The sequence below is a fragment of the Vitis vinifera genome, chromosome 1 (assembly GCF_030704535.1).
Source record: "Vitis vinifera cultivar Pinot Noir 40024 chromosome 1, ASM3070453v1".
In the NCBI taxonomy this organism is placed as follows: domain Eukaryota; kingdom Viridiplantae; phylum Streptophyta; class Magnoliopsida; order Vitales; family Vitaceae; genus Vitis; species Vitis vinifera.
Window position 1 is genome coordinate 11,712,603 of NC_081805.1, and position 26,509 is coordinate 11,739,111.

A 26,509-nucleotide genomic window follows, 5' to 3' on the forward strand; every position below is an offset into this window, starting at 1 on the left:
CTTGAGATAAAGAATCAATTTATAGCAGTCTTCTAAACCAATGATCTTTTTACCAATCAATCATAGTATACAAATTCCTAAATTTTCATTTTTCTTCCAAATTGGACTTAACAATTGAATTTGTAGGAAAAGAGTTGAAATCAATTGGAAATTTGAACTTTGAATTAATGCAAATGGTCTAACAGTCAATACAATGATAAACAAACCCATAATTGATTACAACACAACTAAAAATGAAGAAGTTTCATTGAAAAGGCTCTTAATTTTGCGATGAGTATAGAGGAATTCAACTTCATTGTATGTTTTTCATGTGCTGCAGGACAACTAACACATCATATGTGAATGGACCATCCAAAATTAGTTGATGAACCTTCTACCAAGTCCCAACCAAGTGATTTGATCTTTGCTTCAATTTTTCTTGATAGGGAAATGAAATTCGGTATCAATTAATTTAATCCCATATTGGCATTCTTGGGTAGGGAAATGAAGTTTGCTAATGGGTTTCCCTTCCTCTAATCTCGTTCGTTGGGGCAAAATTAATTTTGATGGATTATATATATTCCAAACTTTATGACAGAAGTTTAATTATTAAAATTTTATTTTATTTCTTTCTTTTAAAGGAAAACAATCATAGTATAAATATACCAACATATACCCAATTTCATATCTTAAGCAGAAGTGGTGAACTAGTCAAAAGTTACAAATCCAACAAATTTCCATCCTCAAATGGATATTGCATATGTCTAGTTTTCATACAATCGCTAACACCAAAAATAATTACACAAATGCCTTTAATTGCATTTGCCTCTAATCTACCAAATGCAATTAGAGGCAGCCATAGAGGAATGATTCCTATCATGATCAACCATTTAATTACATTAAATTTTTTAAGTTTCTATCAATAAGTAATCATAAAAATGATGAGAAAATTAATTTAAGAAATGAAAGAACACATTATGAGTTACAAGTGCATTATAATAGACTCATAAATGTGAATGCAATGCAATAGTAGATTGGAATATAAAGAGTGAAATGGCTTGTGAGATTAAAGCTCTTAGTCAGCCATTTCCTAGGATACACAATGATCTCTACTCCTCCATCTGTAGCAAACTTATTGAGATGATAAATTACAGACTTAAAGGCCTTGGTGTTTATCTTTTTTCCATCACCATTTCCTCCAAAGTTCGTCAGCACTGCATTGTGTTTCTGGCAATTTATAGCCTGATACTCTACATTTCTTGCCCACATTCTGCTACTCTTATACTCATTAGTAATCCTAACACTAAGATGCTTGAAACTATCTCCAAAACCTATGTAAAAAATCACAACAAATCTTTATCAACAAAACCCAAAAACCAGAATGCATAAAAATAAATAAATAAATATACCATTCTAGAAAAAAAAATCTCAAGGAAATAGAGAATAATGTATATGAAAATGAAGAACGTGAGGTTTTCAAGAATTGAGGCAGGCCTAAAAATGGAAGAAAGAAAAGTATCTGCTTTTGTTTTTGTGCAGGAAAAATAGAATTCATCTCCAACTCATATAGCCAATGAAGTAGTTGAACAGGGTATCTGCACAATGTTGAATAAAAAACTGAAATTATAGAAACAATGAAGCTAGGCATTAAAAATTACATAAACAAATCTTTGTCATCTGGAAAGAAAATGAATATGAAAATCAATCACCAATGCTAAGACCCAATTGAAGCTTCATTGAGGTAGATTCAATGGTATCAAAAGTAGAAATTTATGTTTCAAAATATCAAAAGTAGAAGCTTGCATTTTTATTTTTTAATAGTTTCAAAAGTAGAAACATGTATCAAGTCCACAAGAGTTGTATTTTGTGAATGAGATGATCTCTGCTTCCATTTTTGTGATATAAAAATAATATTCAAAACAAATGTGTTCATATATGAAAAACTACCTTGAAGCAAGGATATGAACCATTTTGGCCTAACCTTCTCGATTTTGAAAGTCAAATAATAATTATTCAAATGACAAAGCTCTGAAGTTCTAGATTCGGAAATGTGGCATCTAATAGCCCATCCTTTAGCAAAAGGCACCAAAGCTCATGGATTCAATGATTATCTTCCATGTTTCTATATCGAGAAATGAACTTCAATATCAAGTTGTCACAATAAATGGATAAATTTTATGTCTATGTCCATGCAGGGGACAGGGAAAATGTTGGGTCAATACCCTTCTTGCTCCTTTAAGAACCTTTATTTAGGGACCAACCAAATGGTTTTATTGTCTACTCTAATCTTCTCAAGATTAAACCAAAACCAAAATAAATCATCATAGCCTTAACATAAGTTGACCTCTAAATTAATGTAGCTATGTGAACAATGAACTTCTACTACTTATGATATGATATGATAGTCTCAAAGATCTAAAGGAGTAACATTTAGTTCTTGAAAAAACACCATATTTGAAGTTGTGTGTGTAATTATGCAATTAAAGAAGTAAATGCAATAAACATGAAACTGCATTTATTTCGCAACAAAACAATTCAAAAGGTATGGCTTGAATTGTATACAAGTAAAGTTAGGTCAATCGTGATAAATATATATATATATATATATATATATATATATATATATATATATATATATATATATATATATAAAATGGTTGCATCTATTTGAAACAAAGGATTGAAGAAGCATGCAAAGCAAAATTTAGAGAAAAGGTCAAGCCATAACTGCAAAGAAAATCCACCTATTGGAAAAAAAAATGAAAATTCTTTAAAGAACCTAAAAAAAATGCAATTGAATTGATGATAGAATACACTAGTCTAATGCATGAAGCTGATCAACTTGCATAAAAAGAAAAAAGAAGCATCATCTTTGTGAGAAGTCAAGAACATAATAGCATGTGAATAGGCAACAGTTATGATGAGGAAATTTTGCATTTAATCTATATCAATGTTTTTCCATTTTCACATCTTCAAAAGAAATTTGTATGACTATATAAAAACAAAACAAATATTGTGAATGGACAAATGTACCTGAAACCAAGGTCAAAGGCAAAAAGGGAATATAAATTTAATAGAAAACCGCATGTAATAATTGTAGCCAAAATCACCTATCCATCAAAGGAATGGAATGTTCCTGTCAAACAGGAGACATCCACATGTACAATGAAAATTGGTGGTCAAATTAGCAACACAAAAATGGAAAATTGTGAGAAATTGATAAACATTATTAATGGAATATAGTTTATACATAGTTTCAATTTATGACTGTAATGGAAAAGGTTGAATGAGCAATGTCTAAATGCAAATACTAGGAGAGCAACAATGAATGGATATGTTGAAATACTTCTTCCAAAGACTTAATGGAATGATAAGTAAACATTAGAACATAGGATAATTTATACTAGGAGAGCAACAATGAATGTCTAATTTAGTTCCTTAGTAGATAAGAAAATCTTCCTTCCTCTTAGAACATACATAAGATACAGAAGTCAAATTTGGTCCAATCTATAGTATTGACAATCCCCATGTTATTTATCTATTTTGGTGGATGTGATGTTTTCAAATTTAATTAGTATGTTTTCTTGAATTTTCATCACAAGATAAATTTGGTTAATTATGTTTTGAGTTTCATACTAAAAGACACTCTATACAAATATTTTTTTTCTCAGGATCTTATGCTGCTCATGATGGCAAATCAATAAGTGAATATCAATTATCATAAGTACAAATACACACTCTATTGAAGATAAATTTCTATAATCTTATGATGTAGTGGCTTTGATACAAGTCCCATATTGTCTAACACAAAAATAAAAATAAAAATAAAAAATAGTTTGTTTTCTATGTAATAGATAGCTGCACAATAAGCAAAAAAAATTAGAATTATTTCAAACCATTAAAACAATGTAAATTTTGATCCTGAGACAAAAATTCAATTATCATGACCTTTTCATTAAGCTTACACACACTAATTTAGTCCAATTCACTTCAATGATTTGAATGTATTGGTTTTTTCCCACTTAAATTCATGCATTGTCTTTCAAGATTGAAATTACACAACCTATTTTAGAAAATACTAGAAAAAAAAACAAAAACAAAAATAAAACAAAAGAAGATTGACATTGTGTGCTTTAAGGGAACTAGTGAAGTTACAAGTACTGGTTATGGGTCATCTGGTAGGAAAACAAGCCAATACGACCCTACAACGCATGCATGCACTGATGGTGAATCAAGTTAGGGCTTAGGTTCAAAGAATTCATGCACCTGATGAAGCACAGATTGTTCTGAAAAGGTAATCATCAGTTCACAAAAATTTCTATCATGACCACCAATTTAGGATAGGACTTGGGGTATGTCTAATCTTCATATGCAACATTTGCCAATTTCAAATTTTTCTTTAAAATTTATTCTATTTGGTTACTTATGAAATATAAGAGAATAAAACAATGACTTAAATTTTCTACCATTTTATAACCTAGTGAAGGAAAAAAAACTCCACTCAACTACTCTACCTTGCAACTATTTATATGAATATCATTTTCAAGACTCAAAATTTGTTTTCTTTCTTTTCAAATTGTTCTCTTAGAAAATGAATAGAGATTAAGGATGCTAGAAAGAAAACATACCTATTGTTGTGTACCCCAAATATGGAATTAAAAGAAGGGGATCTAAATTCATCATCTCATATGCCATTTGGTCTTGTGTCAACAAAGGCGGTGAGTGGTGTCGTTGAAGTTGGAAGTAGCAATGACAAATGTGAAAAAGGTGGCAATGAAGATAGTGAGGAAGGGGTGTTGTTGATGGTAAGTGTGAGTGGGATTAGGAGAGACAAAAATAAAGGTAGAAGAAGATGATGAAAGGTTAGGAATCAGAGAGTTTAGGGTGTTCCAGAATTTATGGTTCAAGAAGGAGAAAAAGATATGGGTTTTGGGATTAGGGTTTTTTAATTGGGGTTTAACAAGAGAGGCCCAAAGGGTTTAGATAGAAATGAGAAGTGAATGAAGCCTGCTATTTAATTTTATTTTATTTTTTTGGTTTTCTTTTTTTCACATGTAGACGTTGACTTGCAAAATGAGGAGGACATGTTGGGCATTAAAAAATAGTTCAACCCAAAGTGCATAAAACCCAAAATATTTTTGCGTTTAACATTGTAAACTTGAAATTGGCAAACTTGAGTTCTCAATTTCATAATATTACGATATTAACCACCCAAAATCAAACTTTCCCAAATTTTAAAGTGTTTTAGAGAAAGGAGGGTCACCATACAAACTGGAGAACCAGCTAGCAGCCTCAGTTAAGAAGTCTCCACCACAATCGCACAAGCAACCATGAACGCGAGCTACAACAAGTGGCATTCATGAACATTTTGCAAACAAAAAAAAAAAACACACGCAGCTACTCACATGAATCATTGGAAAGATAAGTTTAGTTTTGTTTAATATTAGTTTCGTTAATTTATATTGATTCGGAAATTTTGGATTTTGGTTTAATTTAGTGGTAATTCATTACATTAATTTAGATTTCCGTAAGTTAGAATTTCATTTTGTTTTCGTCGTGACATATTATTTTGTTTGTTTGAAAGTTAGAAATTTAGTCAAGCTCCATAACATTAATTTGGAAAAGTTTGAAATTTGGTTAGTTTAGTTTTGATTCATCATATAGGTTTAAAAAGTTTAAACTTGGTTTAATTTAGTTTTTATTAAATTGTTAGTTTAAAAAATAAGAATTTTTTGTTTCGAAGGTTTTGTTTTTATTTTGTTTCAATCTAGTTTTAAGTCGTCTTGTTGAGTTTAGATGTTTTTATAGTTTTGGTTTAGTAGTATAATTGATACTATGTGGTAAAGTTCTTGCTCTTAAATATTTTTTAATAAAGTTCTAATCCATCCTTTTAATTTAGATATATTTATGATCCTAGTTCATTAGTTTGAATAATTCTATGTGAAAAAGTTCATATTTTTAATTTCGATTTAGTTTAGTTTAAGTTTATTTTTTAGTTTGGATGTATTTGTGATTTTTAATTCAATAGTTCATATCTCATTTAGTTTTCACTCTTTTATTTCAATAAAAACTTGGTTTTGAGTGAAACATGAATCCAAGCAAGTAGTCCCAAATAGATGGAATCCATAGGCTAGATTTATGTATATCAAATGGGGATTTTGTGAAACCTCTACATGAAAATCATTTTTCAAAAACCTTTTATCATTAGCTTATTCAATTTACTGTGTCTCTGAAAATAAAATTCAATTTGACTTACTTATATTTTTTCAAAAAATAAAATAAAATTCCAATGGTTTCATGGTATTTTAGACTTCTTGAACTTGAATTTAGAACTTTGTTTGAGTTAAAAAGAAATTCTAATATGGAAGATATAAATAAGCCTTTTAGGGGTTCTGTTTTCACCGAGTTCTGTTTTCACCCAATTCTAGACACTCGAAATGTTTTTGTAGAACTAAATTACTAGATGACCTTGTAAATTTTATTTAATATTTTTATTTGATTGTATAATTCTTGAAATTGATTTTAAACTTCTTGAAATTGATTTTAGACACATAAAATATTGAAAATAGTTTTCCTAATTGAAGGATATAATTTTCTCTTTCTGCACTCACTACACTACCCTAGTTTTGAATAGAGATGCAATTTGATTGCTTTTAAAATTGATGTGTGCTTTCTAACATTTTATTTATTTTCCTTGTAAAATAGACATTCTAAACATGTTTCTTGATTTTTTTTAGCACTTCTACGTTAGTTTAAAAATCAATTTATGCATGTTATTGTATTCTAACCTGTTCTAGACCTTCTGTAACTTTTTTGTAAACTAGGATTAAATGGAGTTTTATTAAATGTTATGGCCAATTGGATGATAAACTAGACATGTAAAGGATATTCCTTGAAATTTTTTTGTAATTAAATTCATTTTCTAGATTTTTTTATGAATACTATTGTTTTGATTGCATACTAGAATTTCTTTACAATGTTTACTTATCTTTTAATTTGGAGTTAATTGATATATCTTTACTCGATCTTGGATTTGGTATTATAATATAGACATAATGAGGGTGTCGTATGATTTTTTCCATGCTGAAATAATGTTTCTTGATATTTGTTTAGGATTTTGCAAGTGGATTTGACTATTCTTGCTCCATGTTTTGTCTTAATCACTAATTTTGACATCTTTAACACTTACGTAAATTAATTTAGCTTTAATAATGAGTTGTATTGCTTGCCTTACATGATAGTTGTTGTTTCTTTAGATCCTACCTTTTCATTTGAGTTGTATATATACCATTTATGTTAGGGTTTGGTATCCTAGTTATTCGTTATTACAGTTGTCCTAACCCACTTTAGCTATGTGCAAGTGCATTGTAATTTGTGCATGCTATCCAATTACGTCCCTTACACCATTTATCTCTTTAATTTTATACAAAAGCAAACTTTGTATATGAATGCTCTCGTGTTTGATATTGTCTTGATTGCTTTGATTTGTTGCTTGATTCACTAAATAAGATGAAATACATGTTGAGTGTTGTATTAATTATTTGTTAAACTAACGTTTGATGTTTTCATGAAAGCACTCTAGAAAATAGCTTAGGTACGCCAATCATTTTTTCTTATATGAGTGTTTCTTTTGGTATGATTGTTTTGCTATGAATAACATGTTGCTTGGCCTTAAACAAAATCACTTTTGTTTTTTTCTTAGTATCTTTGATCTACTGATTAATTGTCATGTTTCCCTTAACCTAGTCATTAAAGACCTGTTTTTAGGGCTTAGAGGGATGCTATCTTTTTATGGTACCTTCCTAATAGGTAACTTGATCCCTGGACCTAGACTCAAGTTTTTCAAAGACACTTTTCCCAAAGTTTAAGGAGTCATTTTTCTTAGGGTTTTAGTTTCCTATTTTATTTTCCCTTTAAAAAATTATATAAAAATAAGTGGCAACTCTAGTTTTTTTGTAAAATATAGTTTTTCACCTTAAAAAACGAGTCTCACAATCGAGTAGGAATGCATGTGAAAAATGTGGGTCCATAGAGCCCATCAAGGCTTGGTTCACTTAATCTTACCCAAAATGGGTCCTAATTGATTAATTAATCACATAAGGTCATCTACTTAATCAATTAACCCAATATATAGACCTTATTCATTATCCCTTGTGCAATCTTACGAACTTACCAAAAGGCCCTTATGCATAAGAATAAACCTAAAGCTAATCCAACCCTAATAAACCTTACCATCATGATATATGAGCTCAAAGCGGGGACCATTGGAACTCATAGGAGTATTGGTTCCCTCATAATCCAATTCTGAACTTGATTCAACATTCCATTAAAGAGAATCAACTACACTCCAAAACCCTATGTAAATATAACAAAGAGACGAAGCTTGAGTCTGTGACCTACTTCGTGATATATGAGCTTAAAGCGGGGACCATTAGGACCCATAGGAGTATTGGTTCCCTCATAATCCAATTCTAAACTTGATTCAACATTCCATTAAAGAGAATCAACTACACTCCAAAACCCTATGTAAATAACAAATAGACGAAGCTTGGGTCTGTGACCTACTATCCATTGCATGCAGATTCTCCATGAACTAGTGTCCGTAATCTAATAAAGTAGTGTTATCACCTATTAAGACTACTTCTCAAATCCTTGAGTTACAGATCCCACTTATTATGTGATCAACTAACATATTCTAGCTCTAAGGAGCATATGTCAAATTTCACTAAAGAAATTACCATGGCCACAAATTTCATGATCACATGTCACTTAGATCACCCAAAGGGACACACTGTCTCAATCTCATGAGATATCACGATGCCTTTATTAAAAATACCTGTTGTCACCAACCTTCATCAACTATAACATAATCTATAGGGATATATGACCACTTTAGGGTCTCACTTATAGGTCAACGCCTCTTGTTGGTTTTGGCATAGGCTCAATATCTTCTTAAGGTCAAGAGTTCATGGAGTATATTAGCTTGGTAAATCATGAAAAATAATAGTCTTGCATCATGATTCACCATAGGTCCTATCTAGTATGCATCACATACACTAGTGCACTCATTGTGGGAAACTCATCTCAACAACCAAGACAAACCATCCCTCCATTTAGGAGGTGGTGCACTATAGTCTCTACTGGATTGATCAAATCCATGAACCAACTGTAGACAACTTATCTATTTACAAAGAGCCCATGATGTGTATCTTCTATGTAACTCTTAATGCACCTAAGTCATGTACAATGTAAGAGACATAGGTCGAATGCTCAAATCAATGTTAATACACTAAAAGGATAGCAATGGGACAGTTAAGTCTAACTTTTTTATATTATGTCTTACTTTTAAGGGCTTAATCCTAACATAAAGAACTAAGGTACCATTAGAAAAAAAAAACACATGGAGAAGAAGTACTACTTGTTTTGTGAGATAATTAAGAGAGGTGATTTGACTATAGAGAAAATTCTTTTTATAGTGCCCAGTCTGTTTTAGGGGCTAGTGGGAGTTTGTTGGGATAGTACCCCTAAAAGCAAGACATGATGTAACAAAGCCAGACTTGACTATTCCACTACTATCCCTTTTATGCATTGATTTGAGCATTCAATCCATATCTCTTACATTGTACATGATTTAGGTGCATAAGGAGTTGCATAAATGATACAAGTCATGGGTTCCTTATAAGTAGATAAGTTGTCCACAATCAGTTCATAGTTTTAGGCAATCTAATAGAAACCAACCACCTCTTAATTGAAAAAATGGCTTATCTTGACTTTTGGGATGAGTTTCCCATTATAAGTGCACTAGTGTATATGATGCATACTAGACATGACGTATGGTGAATTATGGCTATTAATTCTCATGATTCACCAAACTACTACACTGCATGAAATCTCAACCTTGAGAGGATATTGAGCTTATCCCAAAATCAATAAGAGGCTTTGAACTATTAGTGAGACCCTAAAGTAGTCATATATCCCTATAGATTAGGTTATTGTTGATAGAGGTTGGTGAGAACATGTATTCTCAATATAGGCACCATGATATCTCATGGGATTGAGACAGTGTGCCAATTTGGGTGATATAAAGAATATGTGATCATAAAATCTGTGGCCACAATAATTTCTTTAGTGGAATTTGACATATACTTCTTAGAGCTAGAGTATGTCAGTTGATCACATAATAAGTGGGATTTGTAACTGAAGGATAGGAAGGGTAATATTGATAGATGATAACACTACCTTGTTTGATTACATATACTAGTTCATGTGAGTCTACATGTAATGGATAATGGGTTAGAGACTGAAGCTTTGTCTTGTAGTTATGTACATAAGATGCTAAAGTGCAGTTGATTCTCTGTATTGGGATGTTGAATCAAATTCAAAATTGGATTCTATGAGGAGCCAATACTCTTATGGGTCCTAATAGTCCCCACTCTGAGCTCATATACCATGATGATATGGTTTAAAAAGGTTGGATTTGCTCTAAGTTCATTCTTGTGCATAAGGATGTTTTGGTAATTATGAAATATTACCTAGGGGATTGTGAACCAGCTCTCTAGATTAGACTAATTGATTAATTAGATGGCCTTATGAGGTTAATTAATCACTTAAGACCCATTTTGGGTTAGATTGAGTGACCCAAGCCTTGATAGGCTTAAGTCACTTAAGTTAAGTGGGCAGCCCTATATATACCCCCTTAAGGGATAGGGTTTCCTAATGGCTTTTAGATAGTCGTCTTCCACCTTTAGAAAAAAAAAAAAAAAGAGTCTATGTTTTCACTTTTTCAAAGCCCACACTTTGGAGTGCCAAGATCATAGTTCGAGTCATCGAGTGGAAGATCTTGGGTGAATAAGACCTCCATATTATTCAAGCATGTTCTTCACTGTGAGAAAATTGATTTAGGAATATTTACATCTAAGTATGAGTACTATATCTCTAGATCTATAGTTAATAATAGTTTTTATTGCCATTTTATTTCATTTTTATAGATTTAGAGATTCCTATGGATAAATGCATGCACATTATGAGATTCAAAGATAGGTAATGGAGAAATCTAGGGTTCTTAATACTCCTCAATTAGGAGGTAGTGCACTATAACCTCTAATGGATTACCTAAGTCCAACAACCGAATGTGAACAAATAATCTACTTGTAAAGAACCCATGAATTGGATTCTCCGTGCAACTCCTAATGCACCCAAGTCATGTACAATGCAAGAGATGCTAGGAGATAATGCTATTAAATTATGTCATTTTGTTGATATTCTTAATTTTTTTTAAAAATATGTCATCACTTTTCAAAATTATAATATCAATAGATGTCTAAACTTGCAATAATTAATATGTCATTATATCAATTTAGATTAAACATAACCATTCGGTATGGATTTTTTTATTCATACCTTGACTTACAAATGAATCACAATCAGTTTTCTTAGGTACCCATTTTAGATGAATATTCTCAAAATCATGTAGAATTCAACTTTGCATTTGATTTTAAAAGAAAAGTCATCATTAGAGTTAGAAGGAAACAAAATGACTCCATTTATTTCATTCTTTTGAAATGAAGTAAACATGTCATTATTCTATATGATTATCTACAAAACAAATGATGAATCTCTCAATAATAGATTTATTTTCTAAAGCTCATTAATTATTTGGATTATACTAGTATTTGTGCTACTCCCAATTTTAACATTTCACTTTCAATATTTTCTTTTTTACAATTATAGGAACTAGGGGTCATTTAGGAATTTAATAGCTCTCCTTTAGTGATTGTAGAGCTTTTTGAGATATACAAAGCTAGTTTCTTGTTGATTTGTTAGTAAAAATATATGTTTGGTCACCCTACCATGAGCCATTTGAGAAAAAAAGTATATATCATTTACGAGAAAAAGTTGATAAATTCTCACAAGTTCACAAGCATGACATTGAGACTTAATACATGAAAGAGAAAAACATAAAGAGGCATAAAGACATATAGAAATGTTATGATGGTTGGTGTCATAGCATTTTTTTAATTATATTATATTTGCCACCATCTAATATCTTGTTTAGGTGGTGTTGTTGGTTGTCACGCTAATCTCACACACTAGAGGTCCTCAGTTCGAACTTAGGTTCAGACGTCTTTGTTTTGTTATTTTTTAGGCTTATAATTAAGAATCATTTTCTTTTATGATTCTAGTTCTTGTTATTATGAACTTGTTATAAAACTAGAAACAAATGATAAATGAAATAAAATTAAGTGTATAAAGGAGAATTATGAAAAAACTAGAAATGGTCATAGTTTATTTACATGAACACACCTCCTTAAGATCACTTAAAGGGACACTCTCTTTTAATCCCATGAGATATTCTGGTGTCTCTATTGAGAATACCTATTGCTACTGACTTCCATCAACAATGACCCAATCCATAGAGAATATATGGTCAGTTTACGATATTGCCCGTAGATCAAAGCTATTGCTAACTTTAGCACAAACTCAATATTCTCTCAAGGTTGAGAGACAACATAATAAAGTAGCTTAGCGAAGTCATGATTACTTGATAGACTTAAGTCATGACTCACCATAAGTTCTATCCAATTTGTAACCATACACATAAGTGCACTCACCATGGGAAACCTATCCTGATGGCTAAGATCAACCATTCCTCTAATTAGGAGATAGTGCACTACAACCTCTAATGGATTGTCTAAGTCTATGAACTGACTATGAACAAATCATCTACTTGCAAGGAAATGACTTGGATTTTTCGTACAACTTCTAATGCACCCGAGTCATGTACAATGCAAGCATTGTTACGTGAGAATGCTCATAAAGTATGTCATTGTATTGTTATTCTTAATTTTCTAAAAAATATATCATTATTTTTCAATGTTATTGTATCAATATATGTCTAAACTTAACATAATTAATATGTCATTAGATGAATCAATTTCTCAAAATCATAAAGGATTCACCTTTGTTATTGATTTTAAAGGAAATGTAAACATTAGAATCCAAAGGAAACAAAATGACTCCCTTTATTTCATTATTTTGAAATGAAATAAACATTCATTTATTCTATTTGTGTATCTACAAAACAAATTATGAGCCTCTCAATGATAGATTTACTTTCTAAAGGTCATTAATTATTAGGATTATACTAGTATGTGTGCTACCCCTGATTGTAACATTTCACCTTTAATATTTTTTTTCTTCCAATTATAAGAACTAAAGGTCATTTAGGAATGTAATGGATCTCCTATAATGATTGTACAAGTTTTTGAGATATATGTTTTTTTTCTTGTTGAATTGTTGGTAAAATATTTTGGTCACCCTAACATGAGCCATTTGAGGAAAAAAAAAAAGTATATATCATTTAAGAGAAAAGGTCGATAAATTTTCACAAGTTCACAGGCATGAAATTGAGACTTAATATATGAAGGAGAAAAACATAAAGAGGCATAAAGACCTATAGAAATGTCATGATGGTTGGTTTCATAGAATTTTGTTAATTATCTTAAATTTTCCACTAATTAATATCTTGTCTAGGTGGTATAGTTGGTTATCACGCTAGTCTCACACACTAGAGGTCCCTAGTTCGAACCCAGGCTCAGATATATTTGTTTTGTTATTTTTTTAGGCTTATAATTAGGAAGCACTTTTTTTTAGGTTTTTTGTTCTTATAATTACTAATTTGTTGTCAAGCTAGAAAAAAATGAGAAATGAGATAAAATTAAGTTTATAAAGGAGAATTGTTATAAAACTATAAATGACCATAGCTTACATGAACATACCATCTTAGGATCACCCAATTGAACATTTTCTTTTAATCCTATGATATATCATGGTGTCTCTATTGAGAATACATATTGTTATCGACTTCCATCAACCGTGACCCAATCCATAAGGAATATATGATCAGCTTATAATCTTGCCCGTAATTCAATGTCACTACTAACTTTAGTATAAACTCTATACTCAAGGTTAAGAGACAACATAATAAAGTAGCTTGGTAAAGTCATAACTACTTAATAGCCTTAAGTATTGACTTACCGTAGGTCCTATCCAATGTGTAATTGTACATACTAGTGCATTCAACATGGAAAACTCATCCCAATGGCTAAGATCAATCATCCCTCCAATTAGGAGGTAGTGCACTACAACCTTTAATGGATTGTCTAAGTTCATTAACCGAAATGAATAGATCATCTACTTGCAAGAAATCCATGACTTCGATTTTTCGTACAACTCATAACAACCCTAATCATGTACAATGCAAGAGATGTTATGTGAGAATGCTCATAAAGTATGTCATTATGTTGTTATTCTTAATTTTCTATAAAAAAAAAATATACATCATTATTTTTCAATATTATTATATCAACATATGGAGAAACTTAACTTAATTAATATGTCATTATATCAATTTAGAATAAATATAATCATTTGGTAAAGATATTTTTCTCCAAACCTTAGACGAAATATAATTGGTTTCCTTGGGTGAATTTCTCAAAATCATGTAGGATTCACTTCTATTATTGATTTTAAAAGAAATGTAAACATTAGAATTCAGAGGAAACAAAATGACTCCTCTTATTTCATTCTTTTGAAATGAAGCAAACATGTCGTTATTCTATTTGTATATCTACAAAACAAATAATGAGTCTTTCAATGATAGATTTATTTTCTAAAGTTAATTAATTATTTGGATTATACCAGTATGTGTGTTACCCCTGATTGTAACGTTTCACCTTCAATATTTTCTTTCTTACAGTTACAGGAACTAAAGGTCATTTAGGAATTTAATGGATCTCCTTTAGTGATTGTAGAGGTTTTTTAGATATACAAAGCTAATTTCTTGTTGATTTGTTAGTAAAAATATATGTTTGGCTGACCTACGATGACCCATTTGTAAAAAAAAAAAAAAAGTAAATGTCATTTAAGAGAAAAGGTTGATAAATTTTCAAAAGTTCACAAACATGAAATTGAGACTTGATACATGGAAGAGAAAAACATAAATAGGCATAAAGACATATAGAAATATCATGATGTTGGTGTCATAGCATTTTGTTGATTATCTTAAATTTTCCACCATTTAATATATTGTCTAGGTTGTGTAGTTGGTTATCACACTAGTCTCACACACTAAAGGTTCCTGGTTCGAACCCAAGCTCAGACATTTTGTTTTGTTATTTTTCAGGCTTATAATTAGGAAGCATTTTTTTTTTATGCTTTTTGTTCTTATAATTATGAATTTGTTATCAAACTAGAAACAAATGAGAAATGAAACAAAATTAACTGAATAAAGGAGAATTGTTATAAAACTAGAAACGACCATAATTTACATGAACAAACCACCATAGTTATTTTTTAGGCTTATAATTAGGAAGCATTTTTTATGTTTTTATTCTTATAATTATGAATTTGTTATCAAACTAAAAACAAATGAGAAATGAAATAAAATTAAGTATATAAAGGAGAATTGTTGTAAAACTAGAAACAACCATAGTTTACATGAACAAACCACCTTAGGATCACCTAAGGGGACACTCTTTCAATCCTATGTGATATCATGATGCCTCTATTGAGAATATCTATTGCTACCAACTTCCATCAACAGTGACTCAATCCATAGAGAATACATGATCAACTTATGATCATGCTTGTTGGTCAAAGCCACTGCTAACTTTAGCACAAGTTCAAAATTCTCTCAAGTTTGAGAGACAACATAATAAAGGAGTTTGGAAAAGTTATGACTACTTGATAGCCTTAAGTCATGACTTACCATAGGTTTTGTCCAATGTGTAACCGTACACACTAATACACACACTCACCATGAGAAACCCATCCTGATAGTCGAGATCGGTCATCCCTCCAATTAGGAGGTTGTGGTGCACTACAACCTCTAATGAATTGCCTAAGTTCATTAACATTTAATATTTCATTTCATACAATTATAAGAACTATTTGTCATTTAGGAATTTAATAGATCTCTGTTAGTGATTATAGAGGTTTTTGAGATATAACAAACTAGTTTTTTTTTCTTTATTAGTAAAAATTGTGTTTAGTCTCCCTAACAAGAACCATTTGAGAAAAAAAAATTATATATCATTTAAGAGAAAAGATTGATAATATTGAGATTGAGCCCCTAAAAGCAAGTAATGATGTAACAATGTAAGACTTGTCAGTCCTCTTGTTATCTTTTTTGTGAATTGACATTAATTTGAGTATTTAGCTCATATCTCTTACATTTTTCATGACTTAGGTGCATTAGAAGTTAAACAAAAGATACAAGTCATGGGTTCCTTGTAAGTAGGTAAGCTTTCCATAGTCAGTTTATTAATTTGGACAATCTAGTAGGAACTGTAGTGTACTACATCTTAATTAGAGGGATGGTTTATCTTGGTCATTGAGATGGATTTTTCATAGTGAGTGTACTAATGTATATGATGCACACTAGAGAGAACCTATGATGAATCCATGACATATGACAATCAATTGTCATGATTCACCAAATTACTATATTGCATGGACTATCAACCTTGATATGATATTGAGTTTGTGTTGAAATCAACAGGAGGCTTTGACCTATGGGTGAGACCCTAAAGTGGTTATATATCCCTATGGATTAGGTCACTGTTGATGACATTGGTGGTAAAATGTATTCTCAATAGATGTACCATGATATCTCATGGGATTAAGATAGTGTGTTCCCTTATATGATCCAAATGACATGTGATCATGAAATATATGGTTGCAATAATACCTTTAGTGGAATTTGACATATGCACCTTAGAGCTAGAGTACATCAATTGATCACATAATAAGTGGGATCTATAACTTAAGAATTTGAGAGGTAATTTTAATAGGTGATAACACTATCTTGTTAGATTACAAACACTAGTTCATGAGGGGTCTGCATGCAAAGGAAAGTAGTTTACAACCCGAATTTTGTCTTGTTGTTATTTACATAGGGTATTGGAGTGCAATTGACTTTTTGTAGTGGGATATTGAATCAGCTTTACAATTGGCTCCTATGGGGAGCCAATACTCCTATGGGGAGCCAATACTCCTATGGGTCCTAGTGGACCCCACTCTAAGCTTATATACCATGATGATATGGTTTATGAAGGTTAAATTGGCTCTAGGTTCACTCTTATGTATAAGGGTGTTTTAGTAATTACGAATGGTTGCATAAGGGATGGTGAACAAGTTTTTCAGATTGGGCTAATTGATTAATTTGATGGCCTTTGTGGTTAATTAATCAATTTAAACATGTTTGGCCAGTAGGAGTATCCTATAAATACTCATTTATGGGGTTAGTATTTCCCAATGACTTTGATTAGTCATCTTCCATTTCCAAAGAGAGAATTTTTAGGCAGCCACCCTTCCAAAGTCCACTCTTTGGAGTGTCATGGACATGGTTTGAGTCATGGAGTGGAAGGTTTTAAGTGTACCAAACCTTCAGAGCATTCAAACATGTTTTTCACCATGAGTAAACTATTTTAGGAACATCTAGATCAAGGTATGAGTTTCACATCTCTAGATCTTTATCCTAAAATGGTTTTGAAGCCATTATGTTCCACTATGTTAGATTTAGAGATCCCTAGGGATATATGCATGCACCTTACGAGATCTAGGGCATATGAATGGAGTAATCTGGGGTTCCTGTCAACTATTATCAGTCCTATAGTAGGTTATTGCATGATAGATCTATTCTATGATGTGTTAACTCTATTTTCTAAGGTTTTTTTTTATTTATCTCATGGCTGTTAGGGATAAAATTAAATTTATGAATGAATGAATGTAATTACTTATTATAATTGAATCGATTGATAATTGTTTGATTATTGTTCTCTGGATTGGGTTATATACCCCATAAGGGGGATATGATTTTTATTTGGTTGTAAAAATCTTTTCTTTTCAATAGATGGGTTCTAAGTTCCATTATAGGAGCATAAGATTTTTTATTATTGTAATAATTTTGGTTTTTTATATCCATCTATGGTGACCCAAGAGAAAAGAAAGAATCTTAAAGTTTTTTTTTTTATATTTTATGGTGATCCGAGAGAAAATAAGAATTTTTGAATTTTTTTTTTCAAAATCCTATGGTGATTTAAGAAAGAAGAAAGATTCTTGGAAGTTCTTGTTTTGAAATCCATGGCAGCATAGTGATGTCCACTTATACTCAAAATTGAGACTACCTCCTGTGAGTTTCTTAGAGCAATCCATATATGGTTTTGAAGCTTAGGAAGTCAAGAATCCAATGCTTCAAATGGTTCATAAATCGAAGTTGAAACGAGGGAGATATGGTCGATTGAAGCAAGGTTGGGCAAAGAGCATGGCAACACGGTGATGTCAACTTTGACTCAAAATCAGGACTACATCCCACGAGTTTCTTAGGGCAAATCACATATGTTTTTGAAGTTCAAGAAGTTAGGAATCCAACACTTCAAACGATTCACAATTCAAAGTTGAAACAAGGGAGATATAACCAATTGAAATAAGGATACGCAAAGGGCATGTTGTTTTGGGATTAAGTTCAAGCCAAATTGTTTTGGTTGTTTGTGCTCAATTTTAAGTTTCTTTTTCGGCTCTTTCACTTGTGACAATTGGGTCTTTTAGGGTTTTTCAATTTTTACTAACCCTTATCTTTGGTTGCAAGGCTATTTTAGTATTTTGGATTTTATCCAATTTTTAATTACTAAATATGCAATAGAATTCCTAAGACCATGGGAATAATTATTTAATTATTCCTTTGTTTTTATTATATGCTATCTTTATTAATTGCATATGTGGCCATAAGATATTTTAGTATTTTAATTGGATATAAATTTTCATGGATTTTTTCAAAATTGGAAAACGTATTTAAATTGAAATGTGCATGATTATGAAATTTTACTTTAAGAAAATATAAGTTGGAAAAAGATTAAAAGTTTTCTTTCCTTTTTAAAATTAATTCTTGGAGATTTTAATTTTATTTAAAAATCTTCTCAAATCATTGAGATCTCTAAGATTTTTTATTTTTTTTATTTTTCTAAGGAAAAGTTCTTGTTATTCCAAACCTTCATAAAATAATATTTTTCTTATTTTGCACGAGATTCCGATTAAAAAAAAAAGTTAATTTTGAAATTTCATGATAGATAATTATAATTAAGAAGGTTACCAAAATAAGTGTTCAAACATAAAGCAAAGTATTTTGGTATTCTTAGTAAATTTTCATGAGAAATTTTTTTCTAAAATTATTTATTTAAACCAATTGTTGCTAATGAGAATGTTATTCCTTTTTAAACTATACACTTGGTCATGGATAGGCGATTCTTCAGGCTCTAGACTTTCCCCCACCGAGAGAAAAAGGAAATTATTTTGTTTGGACATGGACAATTCAAGAATAAGGAATAAGAGAGCAATTTTTTTAGCATAAGAGTCCTAGTTTAAAAATAAACAATAGATTTGGAAAATCTCATGATTGAGAATTTATGATAAGAAAATATGTCAATTATTTTTAGAAACTTTTAGTAATTTAATGAAGAAATAAAATAATTTGAAAATACTTTCCAAAATGGATTGTTTAATTTCTTCTAAGGAAATAAATATTTTTTGAAGTTTTTCACATAGACTATTTCATCTATTAAGGAATTACTAAAATGGTTGTGTTTTTTGTAGTATTTAATGGAATAAATTATTATGATGTTTCCATGAGAATATTTATTAAATTGGAAAACTGTAGGGATAAGGAAAATAAATTTGTGAGGAATTTTGAATGTGAGATGCTAAGGTTCCTTTCCTTAGATACGATGCTCTCAAGATTCTCAAAATTTCATAAACTGATAATTTTCTTATTACACTAGTACTTCTAATTTGGAAAATAAATATTTTAAAAAATTTTATTAGAGATAATATCTCATTAAACAATTATTATCAAAAGGCTTAGTAATTTGATGGAAATAATTTTCTTTGAAAACATTTCCTAGATAAAATATTTATTAATTGTGTATAGAAGGAGAATTTTATAAAAATGGATTTTAAAATTTTGAGAGTTAATATTTTATCAAAATTCTTTTTGAAAAACACTCATGGAAATTTAAAAATTTTCATATTGACATTCTCTTATTATAATAGCTTTCCGATTAGGAAATAAATAGTTTTGGAAATTCTCAAAGTAAATATTTTATTCAGTAAGGTAATTACTAAGGATTTAAAATGCTCTTATCTATCTTAAAAGATTAAGTGGGATAGGGCCTTCGGTAAGCCCATGGCCTCCACTATCAAGCCCATCTTGATTTGGGTTCATCAACACCCCACTGGCGGGTTAAGCCCTAGGAATTAAGGGATATGGACTCTCCATTAGAACAAAAGACTTACTCTCTTACACCTACAACTCAATTCACATCCACGACGCAAAACTCCCTATTTCTCCTTAGTAGATCCTCCGACCACTCCAAATGGATTAAGGTCTTTAACCAAATATTCAAATACTCAAATCCTTAAATGAGAGATCGGGAATGTTGTGGGAATTAGGTTTTTCTCAAAGAGTCCCTCTCTTAAGAATGAGAGGTCTTTAAACTCTAAGATCTCTATTATCTTTACGATCTCTAATCTCTTCCCAAAAACTCCACAATCTCTAACCCTTAAGGGGTTATTAGAAAGGTATTTATAGGAAAAAAAACTAAAAGAGTCTTGGTATCTTAAGTTTCCAAAATAGAATTTGAGTGAAATTTATCCAAAATTCGTTTTCAATCTTGGCAAGACTATCATGATCACTTGAGCGGACTTAGATCGCTTGAGCAGGCTAACTACTTGAGCAAGATTAACAGCTTGAGTTGCCTCCTTTAAATACAAAAATGATACCAAACTTTTTTATACCTCAAAGAAGCTTAATATGTCACAAGTCAAACCTTTTTAGACGTACCTGTGGCTTTCTGGTTAGACGAACAACAACCTTTGATCTTCAATTGAGAGCAAATCACTATTTAAAAAGACTTCTATAGCCAAAAATAAATTGGAACAAAATTTCCAACATATAAATAAGACTTAATGTCTTAACAAGATTCTCAAAATATGCAACATTTATACCAGCACCACATGAGTGCCTTATTGAAGAAGCAACAAGGCTTTTCTTTAGCATGTTGTGAAGCACTTTAAAACACTCGAGGACATTGTAAGTGATAGGGACTTGCGATTCATAGATACATTTTGGGTAAATCTATTCAAGATTGTGGGAATAGAATCTAAATCCTCCATTGCCAATCACCCTCAAACATATGAGCAAACAGAGAAGGTGGATGCATTGCTAAAGGAATACCTAAGGCATTACATAATGGCTACACAAGAAATTTGGCTTGAACTCATGGATACAACATAGTTGTCTTACAATCTGCATCAAAGTTTTGCAACAAGGAAAAACCCATTTGAGGTTGCAATTGGGTTCCAACCACCTATGCCCTTAGATGTGTTGGCTACTTATTAGCCAAAATGAAGTGTGAGTCCTATAGCATATAAATTCGCTAAGACCCAATAAGAACTACTTGTTGAAGCACAAGAAAGTCTAGAGAAGGCAAACCGATGCATGAAGAAGTATGTAGATAAAGGAAAGAGACTATTGGAATTTCAAGTAGGAGATAAAGTTATGTTCAAACTCACTCCCTAGATTTGGAAAAAAAATCAAGAGAAAGCATGTAATGCCCTAAACCCAATTTAGGGTTAAAATTGTAATTTAGAAATTATTAATTAATTAAAGTAACTTAATAAGGGTAAAAAGGTCTTTTGTATTTAAAATCCTTAGATATAAATTAGATTTTTCATATCTTCTCTATTCAGAAAACCCTTTTACATATAGATCAGATAGATCAGAGAGCATAGGGCTGAAGATTTGGAGGTTTAGGGTTTGAAGATCAATTTTTTAGGTAAGATTTTTAATCCTTAAATTAATATTTTATATTCGCTATTTAATTTTGAACACTTTAAATATTCTTTGGAATATCTCAATTTTGATTAGAGTTTGTTTAATTAATTTCTAGGTCAAAAAGATTAAAAAAAATATGAACATAGTTTGATTTATTAATGGGGATCGATAAATTTTGATTACTCAAATGAATAGATCTAGATTAAAATATATATATATATATATATATATAGTTTCAGATGTGAAAATTACATAAAATTTGTAAGTATAGAGGTTAAAAGTTTTGACTTTAGAGAGGGAAAAAAATGATGAAAGATGTATAGGAAGGATTTGGCATGTTGAAAAAAAAATTGCATGGGGTATTTGTTAAGTTTCTTTAGGAGATTTAAATAATAGTAATAATAGTTTAATGCAGATAAATATTCTTAAAAGATTTAATTTAGATAAGTTAGAAAAGAGAAATAAATTATTGTTTAGGAAGTTGAAAATAATATTGGTTGGTAATAATATTAATATGATAAACTAATTAGGATCTCTAATACTAAATAAAATATTTTTTTAAGATTGTCAAATTTATATATTTAGATAAATAATCAATAATCAATATTGTGTATGATATTATGTTAGGTGATGAGTAAATTCGTAAAGCTAAATATTTCAAGATTTTAAGTGCTTCTTCAAGGTAAGGAAAATTAATGAAGATTTTTATAAAAGAAAATAATTTTCTTTTTTTATTGTATTTTGAAATGTGTAAAAATATTATTTTTTATCTTTTCACGTGGATCAAATATGTGTTTTGTATGGAAAATATATTTGAGAATCTTCGTTGTTTATTTATGGAAAGTGAAAATTTTTGGAGATATGATATTTTGTTTTGCAAGTTTGAATTAATTAATGAAATAAAGTGTTTGACTCTGGTTCTTATGGCCTTAGTCCACGGGTTATAATTATTGACATTTCTATAGCCCTAGTCAACGGGTTATAGTTATTGACATATTCGATCCTAATCAATGGGTTATAATAGTTGATATTATATGGCTCTAGTCAACGGGTTATAATTGTTGACCTTATGACCTTAGTCAATGGGTTGTAATTGTTGACATTTGGTTTTATTCACCTTAACTATAACAAATTTGAAACTAGTCACTCATTTGTGAAGTCTCACCTAATTGGACACCATTTGTCATATGATAAGAGTAAAGATATTTTGAATGTATTTGATTTAGTTTTGATGAGAAATTGTTTTGAATTGGATATAAGAAAGTTTTGTTGAAAAGTTTTGAATATATTAACTCAAAAGTTTTTATGAAAATGAGTTTATGTTATATCTCCTGTTTGTAATTATAATTAAAAATGTTTGATCCATGAAATTTTATTGATGTTCCTTATTGAGCTTTAAGTTCATGCCCCTTCGTTGATAATTTTTCAAGTACTTTCAATTCGGGCAAGAAGTGATGGCTAAGTTGGGGAATTTTCTTTGTTATGATTTTGGTTCAAACTTTATTTTGAACATTATTTAAATGTTAAAATTTAATTCCTGTTTAAATTATTTGAATTTTGAGTTATTTGGACAATAAGACTTTGATTGATGTGTTAGTTTTTTTTTTTTTTTAAGTTGATACTTGGAGATTTTAGAATTTTGTCCTACTACTCTAAATAGAAACTTGGAAATTGGTAATACGAATGTTTGTGTCATTTCCACTTTAAGTCTTTGGGCTTGAGATGTGAAATGACTGTCATGCCCTTGGAGTGGGTTTTGGGGTATGACAAAGCAATTCAAGAGGAGCTTGATTCCAAAATAAGATGGCCCTTTTAAGATTGTGAAGAAGATTAGCGTTGTGGCTTACAAGCTAAAGCTTCTTGAGAGATTGAAGCTTCACTCTTCATTCCATGTGAGCTTCTTAAAACCCTATCACGAGGACCTTGATCCCAAAAGAGTGTAAGCAAAACGAGTACCTTCCTACATTCGAAAGGAGTTTGGTAGGGAAATAGTAAGCATCCTAAAAGATAAGAAGATGGGGAACTGAAAAAATAAATGGATTGAGTTTCTAATTTATTGGAAATAGATGTCCAAGAGCGAAGCAAGCTGGGAAAAGGGTGACACCCTACGGCAGTTTGAAGACAAGGAGCAGGAGTGACATGGATGTTGAAGGCTCCAAGTGGGGGAGGGTCTGTCAACACCTTAAACTAAGCATCACAGGACATAGGCCTCATGAGGGTAGCATCTTAGCCCCATGAGCAACCTACCAGCAAAAAAAGGTGCAGTGAGCAAGATGGAAGCCTTAGAAGCGCACACAAGCTGATGGCATGCATAGGCGGAAGCAACACACAAGCATGTTGGCGTGACAGCATGCATAGGCAGGGTGTTTTCATGTGGCGCAACCCGTGGGCACAATGATACAGGGTATGTGGGAACTAAGCAAGAGTGCCTTGGCCAAGGGCAACACGTCGCATCATGGGATAAGCATAGCCTTAGTAGTAAGGCATTGTGAGACGTTTGAGCCCAACATGTGCATGAACTGACCAAAGACACGCAATAGCAACATACAACTCATGTGCAGGCTAACTTAAGCATATGTGGGCTGGATGCATGGCACTAGTGGAACTAACTCAAGGCAAGTATGGATGGACTTGAGGCAATCATGTGTCTTGGCATTGGGGTGAGCCTAAGCAAGATGTGGTACTTCATAGATAGAAGCACGGTTAGCTGATGCATTATATATATAATTAGCAGATCTTGAGTTAGAGTAGGAGACAAAGTCATGACACGCAAGACTACGAGTTCAAGTCGTCGTCAAAGTCCTACTCTAACAACAAGCATTCATCTCGTCCTTTGCTCGAAGCACAAGGAAGGAAATTTTGTTACTTTAATTTTCTATTTCACTATTATTATTCCAAATGTTGTTGTTGTTGATATTAAACTTGGTTCGTTTATTAGTAATAATATGTCGTCCATGACCAAGCTTGAGTGACTATCAGTTATCACACCTAGAAATATTAGCCCAATCCATCGCCACAAAGTGCCACCCCCCTTTGGGACTGGCTGCAGTGGGCTGTGGAACAAAAGCTTCCTATATTCTAGCCAATTTCTACTGAAATTAAGCTCATCTTTACACCCACTTCAACAACACTCGCATTATTATTTGAACAATACTCACTTCCTTAAAAAAATTAGAGGAAGGCAAAATTGATAAAACCCTGGATTGATCTCAAAACTCTCAGCAATGATCTCTATACAACTCTAAGAGATATGCCAATTAAGTTTGACAAGCGCATTTAGAATATTGTCTGACACTTAGCAACTCTTAATTTCCACAGAATGCAAGAATTCAACTACTGAAACTGAAACAACTATGGCAACTGGGCCTGATCCAGCCACCACTGTAAGAAGGTATTTCGTGCGACCATCCTTGCCAAACGCTTCACTGGGGACCAAAAGGACTCATGCCAAATCACAACGTAAGACCCCCAAATAAAGCCAAGCCCACTTGAAATTTGTGTATCAAAGGATTTAGAGAGTAGCTAAGGGTAAATTTAATAGAGTTGTCTCATTTTGGGGGTAAACCTAATGAAAGAACATTGAACCAAAGACTCAAAAAATTTCTCTCTTTTTTACTTTTCACTGTTTTGTCGGCAAACTAGATCATTTCCATACGCTTTTGGTCCGAAAGTCTATGGAAATTTTACAATCCTTGACACTTAAGGTCGTATTTGGCTGCACATTACACAGACCTCCGACAAGAATTTAATATGGTAAGGGACTATTAGCGTCAACCTAATTCTTTAGGGGCTGGGGGGAAACTAAATTCCTAAGCATCTATGTAACTCAACTTTTACTTTAGCTCTGACTGATGCAAATTGGCGTGCTTATCTATATAAAGCCCGGAGATATCCCCCATTCTAGGAGCTAGTTTCGGCAGATGAGCATGCAGAAAAGATATGACTGCCGGATGCATAAGCACCTTCTCCCGGTTGAATTGAAGCCCCAGTCAAGTTATGCAATGTGCAAGCACGTGAAGAGCATGACAGTACCACGTGATGCATGTTTTTAAAATTAAAACATTTTCATTATATACGAGTTGTTTATATCAATTGTGTGTCATTCATTTTATTTTTCGTATTAAAATATTATTATAAATAAGATGAACACATCAATCAAATACCCATACTTCACCGCGGGCCAGCCAGCCAGCCAGCCAGCCAGGGTCACGTACCATTTCACACTTTGTGCATAAGGCCAGGACAGACAGTGGAAAGAATTGAGAGCAACTCATCCTCTTTCAGTCATATTCGGTTGGAAAAAAGTGCAAATACCTAATACTCAGAGGAAAGAGGACAAAATGCAACCTCCATATTCCCTTTGATCAGTAGGCTCTACCTGCTGATTTTTTTGCCTTGGTGGGATGCTTTCTAGTGATGATCAGTAGTTTGCAGATCATGATTGGCTAACTCATCTACTATACATGGAGCAGAGGAGAGTGCATATTCTTCAACTATAGATACTCCCAAGGCGTAGATCCTGAATACATGATAGTACAATGAAGTCCTTGGGATATATACTATGTCTTGTGAGTAAATGGTCCTAACATTAATCTTAATATCACGGGTTCCTGGTTCAAATACATTACAAAATTGGTGTGG

General features: G+C 31.5%; 1 non-coding gene across 1 annotated transcript; it reads left to right on the forward strand.

Moving 5' to 3' along the window:
- The first annotated feature begins 13,506 nt into the window (after positions 1 to 13,506).
- TRNAV-CAC (transfer RNA valine (anticodon CAC)) lies at positions 13,507 to 13,580 on the forward strand. The gene has a single exon. It is a non-coding gene; the product is annotated as a tRNA-Val (tRNA).
- Positions 13,581 to 26,509: the final 12,929 nt, after the last annotated feature.